This window comes from Sorex araneus, chromosome X (assembly GCF_027595985.1).
Source record: "Sorex araneus isolate mSorAra2 chromosome X, mSorAra2.pri, whole genome shotgun sequence".
NCBI lineage: Eukaryota > Metazoa > Chordata > Mammalia > Eulipotyphla > Soricidae > Sorex > Sorex araneus.
Genome location: NC_073313.1, coordinates 191,191,895 through 191,200,393, shown reverse-complemented (window position 1 = coordinate 191,200,393; position 8,499 = coordinate 191,191,895).

Below are 8,499 nucleotides of genomic sequence, written 5' to 3'. Positions count from 1 at the left end.
CATTTCACAATGACCCCCACCTTTACTCCAGTTTATACATAAAATAAAATGTTGGCTAAAGACAAGGTGTCAGTGTTTTTAAATTCACAATAATTTCTTGTCATGTATTTGTATATGACAAGGTGTTTTGAGTCAATATCCACTGTGTTTTGAGTCAATATCTAAGTCTTGGAGGTACTGAATAATCACCTGCTCTTAATATTGAAGGACATTGCACTTTCATTATTGTCATAATATTTCTAAGAAGAATGGATTTCATGGGAATGAACTTTCATAACAAACCACTAACTTAGTGGTTTACAATGATCAAGAATTTTTTTCTTACAACTCTAAAAACTAAAATTAAAAAATCATCAGTGTCCTATTCTCTCTGAAACTGGGGAGAGTTCGTTTTGCCTCTTTCTAGCGTGGGGTGGGAGGTTGTCTATTGATTCTTGATGTTAATTGGCTTATAACTACAAAGCTTATAACCTCAAATCTGCCTCCACAGTCATACTGTGATCTTCCCATATATCATTATCTCCAGCATCACAGTGTTTTCTTCTGACAAGGATATCAGCCATTGAGGATTCGGTCCACTTTCTATCTCATTTTAACAGTTTACATCCGTAAAGACCTTATTTCACAGGTTCTGAGTGATAAGACTTTCACATTTTTTGGGGAAAACAATTCAATCCATAGCAGAGAGTAATAAATAATTAAAATAATTCATTTTGTATTGTGGTCAACTTAAATGCTTATCCTATTATTTTATTTTTTATTTTACTTTATTAGTTTTGGGGTCACAAGTGGATTTACCTTTGGCTTGGTCACAAGGATTACTCCCAGCGGGCATGGGGGACCATATGTTGTGCCTGGGATCAAACCCAGGTCTATTTCATGCAAGGCAAGTGACCTACATCTTGTACTATTTTTCCAGACCCAGATCTTATCACTTTACCAAGATTTTTAATTTTTTGGTGTAGAAACTGAGTTATAGTGGGATAAAATACTTTGTCTTTCTCTGATAATGCATAGAATCATAACTACTAAAATAATTTTTTAATTATTCATTTAATTGTTATCATACTCAGATACTTTAATTGGATGACTCCCTTAATTTCTATCATATCCAGATACTTTAAAAAATCATTTTTTTTTCTGAATTCCATGCAGGCAGCGCCTGTATATTGCTCACTGTTACCTCTCCACAGTGTTAATACTTTAATTATAAGGAGGCATTATTGAACAATGATTGACCTTGTCTTTGAAAAAGGAGGATGTTATATTCTGATCCTGACTGTTCTAAATATAGGTTGTGGGATACTAAGAAATGTGTTAGCTTCACTATATTCATCTGGAAAAAATACAAATCACTATAACAACAGCTTCATGGTCTTATGCAAGTCAGCATTTTAGAGCATTGCTCAAATGTTACTACAATCAGTAATTGCTTGTAGAATTGAATTCAAGGAGACAAAGTAATTATAGTTGGTTATTAATTTTCAGTCACATTGACAAGATTTACATTTCCTAGGACTTCACCTGAAAGTTAAAGGGGTTACTTTCGATATTTTCTATGCTACTTCTGTGAATTCAGCTGTAGATTCTTTTGATTTCAAGGGTTTATCTACCTATATTTATTATGTAGTGGAATTCTAGATAAAGTTGATTCTGTTCTATATTAAAGACTCATAACAAACGTCTATACTTAACAGAGGGATATGTCATTGATTTTCTCATTTGCTTATTTCCTTGTGCTGTACCTATTTAAAATAAATTAACTTTACTATTATAGCACAGTGGGTAGGGCGTTTGCCTTGCACAAGGCTGACCCGGGTTCGATTCCTCCATCCCTCTAGGAGAGCCCAGCAAGCTTCGGAGAGTATTCCGCCCACAGGGCAAAGCCTGGCAAGCTACCTGTGGTATATTCGATATGCGAAAAACAGTAAAAACAAGTCTCACAACGGAGACGTTACTGGTGCTCACTCGAGCAAATCAATGAACAATGGGACGGTAGTACTATAGTGCAGTGCCATATTAGTATATATCTATTCGCTTGTTTTGGATTATACATGGTGGTTCTCAGGGTTTACTCCTGGTTCTGCACAAAGGGATAACTTTTAGAGAGGCTAGGGACTCTAGGTTGTGTCATGAATCGAACCCAGGTTTTCACATGCAAGGCAAGTAATCTACCTTCTTTACTATCTCTTTGGCTCATTAACTTTATTATTTTTATGAGTAAAAATCATATATTGACACCAATTGCTAGGTTTTGTGTTGGTTTATAGGCACATAAAAGTAACTATTACACCATTTATTATTTTTATATCAAATTTGAATTCAAAGAAATCATGAAGTTTTCTAAAATTGTAAGTAGATTGGAACAGAAATATTTCACATATTCAAAGTTACTTTATTGTTCCTCTGTAGTTCTCTCTCTCTCTTTCTTTTTCTCTTTTTTTTCTCTCTCTCATGCACACACAAACACACATATTTTTCTAGATTGAAACAAAATAAGGATGTAGTAAGGAATTTACTAACAGTTGCTTTCTGCTGGCTCCTGTCTGCTTATTTTCTTATTGTCAAAGGTACCCTACAGAAGTCACAGCCAGTTATCTAAGATGGCGGTGAGCAGACTGAAGTAGGGGAACCCCATGGTGAAAACTTTCCCCAAAGCAGCTCCACGTGGATTTGGCTTGGTTAAAACCTAATAGTTGGAAAATTTTTTTGTAGGTAATACTGAGCTTAGATTTGGAGTGTGGGTGAACAGAGAAACAGATACAGAAAGCAGACATTGAGAACAATGGGACGAGTGGGGGACAGGAAAGAGAGAGAGAGAGAGAGAAAAAAAGAGAAAGAGAGAGAGAGAGAGTTGACAGATTGATGGGGGTGGGAAGTAGTGCTTGAGACAGAAGGAAGAGGAAATGGAAGAGCCCTAAGGAGGAATTGTTCTCTGGAGGAGTGTTAGAAGGAAGGTTAGTGTGCCCAGGATGTGGTACAACATGAAGTCATAGATTACAGGAATTTGTAGGTTCTCAAATGGCCGACTGAGTCTGGATTCTATTCAAAAGCCAGGTGGGAAGATAACCCAGATCTCATATGGGTGTTTTTTGTTCCAAGTATTGCACAAAATTCCAGTGCCAAGTAAGTTGTTGATTTCTAAGAAGTCATTGTTTAAAAGCCCCACAATTTTTCCTTCCTAGTTTTGTGGGGAAATCCTGGACATAACCATTTAGTAGATTCAATAAAAAATTAAGCTAAAAGATGAGAAAGAAAGAAAGTTACTAGAAGTAACTCAGGGTGATAAGTTAGCACAGTGGAAGTGGACATTTTCTTGCTTATACTGAATTTGATATAACATGCATATTTTGAAGTGAAACAGCATGTATGTTATGAGGGAGGGTAGGTAGAATAAATAATAAATAAATTAGGCAGACAATAACTGCTGTTATATGAACTTAGCAACAGTTAATTTCAGTTGGATAAATTGTTGTATTACTTATTAATTTGTGGGGTTTTCAGTGATATTTTTGGTTGCTTTTGAGGATGAATTTTACTTGGTTAAGAGAAAGTTATAAAGGAATAAAATAAAATGACTTAAGAGGATTAAAAAATTCCATTAAGGTACTGGAGCGATGATAGTCCAATGGGTAGGGTGGTTGCCTTGCATGAGACTGACTGGGGTCCAGTCCCTGCCATCCAGATGGTCCACTGAGCATCCCCAGGAGTCACTGGTGAGTGCAGAGTTAGGACATCACTGAGTGTGAAGCAAAAAAAAAAAAAAAAAAAAAGGAAGGAAGAAAAAAAACTCCATTAAGAAAAAGAATAGAATGTCCTGTAGAGAGACTCTAACCGAAAAATAATCCTCAGTCTACAAAAATAGAAATATGAAGATCTATAAAATCATAGGATAAAATTATAAATAAAATCTGATTGACTTTAAAATATTCACTGCAAATTATTTTCACTTTTAAAGTAAATAAAATTATATATATAAACTTATCAAAAAGGTTTAAATAATATATAAAATAAAATTTGAAAGTCTTCTTTTGTTCCTGTTTATTTTTGCTTACAATTTCTTTTCCAGAGGGAACCACTTTTTGTAGGTTGATATATATGTTCCTAGTTTTTAATGTTACTATATGTTGTATACAATATAAATATGCAATCTTTCCTTAAGAAAAGCAAAAATAATTTTATTTCTATTTTCTACTATCTGTTCTTTATTTTAAAGATCTTTGTCATCATGCAAATATTTATTTTATATTTTTCAATGGGTACATCAGTTCTTTTAAACTTAATTATCATAAATCATTCAGTCACTACTCAGTTGGTATACATTTAAAAATCAAATTTTTAAAACTACAAAAATGCCACAGGAAAGTTTCTTTTACTTTTCTGCACCTATAAAAGTATTTCTGGGGCCAGAGAACTAATATAGGAGGTAAGGCATTTGCCTCGAATGTGGCCACTTTCATTCTATACCTTGGTTCAATGGTATAGAATGGTATGGTCTCCAGAACATGGTCAGAAATGACTGGTGAGCTCTACAGGGTGTGAACCCTAAACCAAACAAATAATTTAATAAAATGAATCTGTAGAGTAAGTTTGTATTTCTTCCATAAATTCTATGTTCATAGCCTTCATATAAATATACTTTGCTCTAAGTATCTATTAGATTTTAGCAACTATATACACAAATAATTTTTTGGTACCTGTTGGTTTATGTGTTTGGAGGAAGGGAACTATGGTATTTTAATATGTTTTGTCTTACTTTTACAGTTAACAATATAAACCACTTAAAATTTATTATATTGCAATAAATGACTTTTTTTACATTTCCACCATTATTGAAGGATTTATTCTTTTTATAATGAGACAAATAAGTTGATGAGCTTAAAATTATCAAATGACAAAGATATACTTTGGGATTCTTTATTCATTTTACAATATATTGTTAGTATAATTTTTACTAACCTATTCTGTTAAACAGTAAAGTTCTAACTCATAAAACTTTGATACTCAAAATTTTCTCAATGAACATCCTTACCCTCATCCTTTGCCACTATTATTTTAAAATTCTTCTTGAGAAGCCTTGTACATTTTCTTGTTAGATTAGTGTAAGAACATGTTCTATATATTTTTCAAATGAAGAAGAAAGCAAGCAAAGCCAATTTATTATAATTTGCTATACATTAAATATATTTCAATTGATCATAGTAACACAATAGTGCTCTTATATAGGAACATGGCAAAATTTTCCCTTCATCTAGACTTTAAATTTTCTTTATAAAGTTCTTGTTAGGTTCTTAAGAGTTCTTAAGGGTTCTTGTTAGGTTAATTCTTTGTTATGGCTTTTAAGAATTTATTGATAGCATTTATTTTCCTCATATTATAAATCATTATTTATTGCTGCTGTAGAAGAGATCAATTTTTAAAGTGTATGTTATTCTGGGACTTTAGTAAAACTACCTTACCAAATTTATCCTTCAATAGATTGTCTTAGCTATTGTAGTTATGCAACCAAATTCTCAAAAATCTTTCTTGCCATTTGCTTTATTCTTTATAGAATTCTTACTTTTCATTTGTATTATGGAATATGGCAATGTGAGTAATGAGAATGATGATCATTCCTTGTTCTCTTTCCCATAACAAAAATTCATTTTAACATGAATATGATATTTGATAGGCATTTATGACAGATATCCTTCATTAAATTAAGAAATTTTTAGTTCTATTCATAGCTTACTTAGAAATTTCAGAACATTTCTGAATATTCAAAGATTTAGAATCTTTTGCACTGTATTTCCTTTTTTTTTTTTTTTTGACTTTTTGGGTCACACCCGGAGATGCACAGGGGTCCTGGTTTTCATGAACTCAGGAATTACTCCTGGCGGTGCTTGGCGGACCATACGGAAATCTGGGAATTGAATCCGGATCGGCTACATGCAAGGGAAATGGCCTACCCACTGTGCTATCGCTCCAGCCCCTGTATTTCCCCTCTTATCAAGACTTTGATTTATGATACTATTTTATAACCATTTATTGAACTACCTTTTTATTCCTGGAATAATATTTGCTTGAGAAGCATTATTTTTTTAAATCCACTGATACACTCAATTTAATAACTGAATTAGGACATTTACTTTAGTATTAGTAAGTGAGATTTAAATTCTTCCCTTTCTGTCATTCCGTTGCTCATCATTTGCTCAAGCGGGCACCAATAATGTCTCCATTGTGAGACTTGTTACTGTTTTTGGCATATCAAATACGTCATGGATAGCTTGCCAGGCTCTGCTGCGTGGGCAAGATACTCTTGGTAGATTGCCAGGCTCTCTGAGAGGGTCGGAGGAATCCCTTTATATATTTCCTTTTCCTCTCAACCTTTTTTCCTATTCTTTTTTATACTCTATAAATATTTTATAAGGTTATCTAGCTTTATAGAATGAATTTGTCTTAATTTCTGTGTCAATTTATATAAGGCAACCCTACCCTGGAAATTCAGAAAGTTAACGGTAAAATGACGTGAGTCATAAGTTTTAAGGACAGTTATTTCTAATTTTCTATATAATTTTAATTTATCTATGATTTCTACTTCATCTCTCATGCATACAACACACAATGTATATACATATATACACACACTATATACATACTTATATTTGTTAAACTATGATTATTTTTTTACTGTATCATTGTATCACTGTCATCCCTGTTGTTCATCAATTTGCTTGAGCGGGCACCAGTAACATCTCTATTCATCCTAGCCCTGAGATTTTAGCAGCCTCTTCTAATTATCCTTCCCAATGGTGCTGTATTGGAGTATTTTCTTACCTAAATGTAAAGTCCAGCTGTTGTACTCAAAAGACTTCAATAAACTAACCTCAAAAAATCACTACTGCATTTCAATGGGAACAACCCACTTTGCTAAAGTTACTTTTTATTATGTATGGATGATATCACTTATTTTTCCAAAGTTATAAGAGCAAAACAACATGTATTGTGTGTGACCTTTACATGTATTCTTGGACATATCCCTATATTAGCTTATTAATCAAGTGGCTTTTAAACGATACTGTGACTTGAATTTGGTTAGCAGTAGGGTTTTGTGCATAAAGCATTTGACTTTTATGCACATCCCACACTCTCCATCAGAGCGTCTGCTTCCCTCCACCACTATCCCAGAGTTTCCCCACCCTCTTTTGCTCCCCTCACCCCATCCTACTTTAGTCAAGTAATTTTCTTTTTTTAAAAAAAAATTATTTTATTGAATCACCATGTGGAAAGTTACAAAGTTCTCAGGCTTATGTCTCAGTTATACAATGCTCAAACACCTGTCCTTTCACCAGTGCCCATATTCCACCACCAAAAAAACCCCAGTATACCTCCCACCCCTGATCCCCCAGCCCCCCCACCCCCGCCTACATAACTGATAAATTTCACTTCATTTTCTCTTTACCTTGATTACATTCCATATTTCAACACAAAACTCACTATTGTTGCTAGAGTTTTAACACAGAACTCACTATTCTTGTTGGATTTTATCCCCCAAAAATATGGCCCTACTGACAAAGAAACATTTGATAATTAGTTTTCCACTGATGAGAATGAAGAGATATAAAGTCGAGCGGCCACAACAGCAGCTGCATGGTTGAGGATTTCTGTATTTTAGTAATTAAGTCCAGGGAGATTTATGTTGGAAATTGCATCATTTCCCTTCCTGGGGCAGCATGGAGCAAAAGCTTAGTTCACAGTCTGGAGACATGGCTGCAAGCACTTGCTGGGACCAGAAATTATGTAGCTGGCTCTGGATCATGGTCGTTCAGCAGCAAAGCGGCCGTGCAAAAGCATGGCCACCCAGGTCGAATCTCAGCGGAGTGCGAGCCGGTATCGGCCCCGGCCCGAGACTGCCCAAGCGTTCCGCTGTTTCCAGTTCAAAACACATTTGTTTTTCTTTTTCCCTCCTTCCCGCACCACCAAATTCATACCTGTTTAAAAATCCCATAATATGGCGGACGCCACGTTGCTTCTTCCCACAAAGGGAAGAAAAACCAAGGAAGAAGGATATTTCCCCTCCTCAGCCAGTGTGGGGCAAAAGCTTAGTTCACAGTCTGGAGACATGGCTAGTCAAGTAATTTTCAAAAATTCTTTTGGTTTTGTCATGCCCTGCTTTCCTCAGATACTACTCCTCACTCTGTGCTCAAGGGTCACTTCTAGTGGTGCTTGGGAGACTTTCTGTGGTGCTCGTGATTGAGCTGGGTTCAACTGTAGGCACAGAAAGTGCCTTAACCCTATACTATCTCTCAGACCCCACAGAGAAAGTAACAACAACAACAAAGTAATTACATTGAGAGTGTGTGTGTGTGTGTGTGTGTGTGTGTGTAAGATAATAGTTCTCAAGTGAAGAAAAGCTATTTAAGAAGAACTCTAGACAAAACCAGAATTAGGAATCTTTTGAAAACTGATTGTACTGACACTGATTTCTTTGTGTTTACGCTTAAAGTGAGTTGTTACTTA